The 1,261-nt window shown below is 37.2% G+C and overlaps 1 protein-coding gene across 3 annotated transcripts in view; it reads left to right on the top strand.

Annotated features, from left to right (window-relative positions):
• Positions 1-1,261, top strand: part of LOC106870339 (uncharacterized) — a 164,102-nt gene that overhangs the window by 62,150 nt on the left and 100,691 nt on the right. The window lies entirely within an intron of this gene.

Here is a 1,261-nt window from a genome sequence, read left to right as displayed (position 1 = left end):
AACCGCTAAGTTACGGGGACATAAACACACCAGCATCAGTTGTCAAGCGATGTTGGGGGGGACAAACACAGACACAAACACACATACATATATATATATACATATATACGACGGGCTTCTTTCAGTTTCCGTCTACCAAATCCACTCACAAGGCTTTGGTCGGCCCGAGGCTATAGTAGAAGACTCTTGCCCAAGATGCCACGCAGTGGAACTGAACCCGGGACCATGTGCTTGGTAAGCAAGCTACTTATCACACAGCCACTCCTACGCCTATTATATGTATATAAAAATAAAAAAGTCATGTGACTGCAGCATGGTGGATTATGAAGAGGTTGCAGAAGAGCTTAACTAAGCCAACAGTGCTTCTTACATTGATGCTGAGTGGAGGAATCCTAAACGATCAATAGTCAGGATCACCAAACTCTGTCAAGAGAGTAACTGCAATGCATCCGTAGGGGCAGTGTTCGTGGTTGTGTAATCAGCCAATGAAAGATTCACTAAGACTCAAAGTTTCCAATTCAAATTCATAATAATGGAATTAGATGGTGACAGAAAATCATTTGCAAAAGTAGCACAACCGAAGAGAGATTATAATTTCAGAGTAGCTTTCTAGTTAGCTATATGATTCATGCTATGTAATCAGAGATATGCTAATTTTATATTTGTATTATGAAACAATTTTTAGAGAATTGCTGCCTCTGCTAGTAATGGGTTTGTATGAAAAATAAACTATATGAGGCATAAAGAATATGTTGTGACAGGGAAACAAGGTTAGTGTATATAAATCTGGTGTGTGATTGGAGTGAGGAAGACCTACAGTGGCTGCAGTAGAAAGAATTTAGTATTATCTAATTGATGTATAATTTAAACTTATGAAAAAGGTTGTTAAAGATTTGGAGAGTATGTGTGCATTAAATATATTGGGTAATACATACAGGAGATACAAGTATCAGTGTATTTGAAAGAAATGTTGAGTCCTCATGCTATAGTAGTGATTTGATGGATTTTTTTAGTGTCTGCATGTGTATGTCTGTTCATGTGTGTGTACGTATTTATATATACATATACCATGAAAATAGGCACAGGTGTGGTAAAAAGTTTGCTTCCCAACTACATGGTTCCAGGTTCAGTCCTACTATGTGGCATTTTGAGTAAGTGTCTTCTTCTCTAGCTCCAGGCTGACCAAAGATTTGAGAAAGGATTTGGTAGACACAAGCTCAAAGAAGCCCATCATTATATATATATATATATATATATATAT

Source organism: Octopus bimaculoides, chromosome 3 (assembly GCF_001194135.2).
Source record: "Octopus bimaculoides isolate UCB-OBI-ISO-001 chromosome 3, ASM119413v2, whole genome shotgun sequence".
Lineage (NCBI taxonomy): Eukaryota > Metazoa > Mollusca > Cephalopoda > Octopoda > Octopodidae > Octopus > Octopus bimaculoides.
The sequence above is the reverse complement of the archived record's forward strand: the minus strand, read 5'-3'. Positions and strand labels throughout refer to the sequence as shown.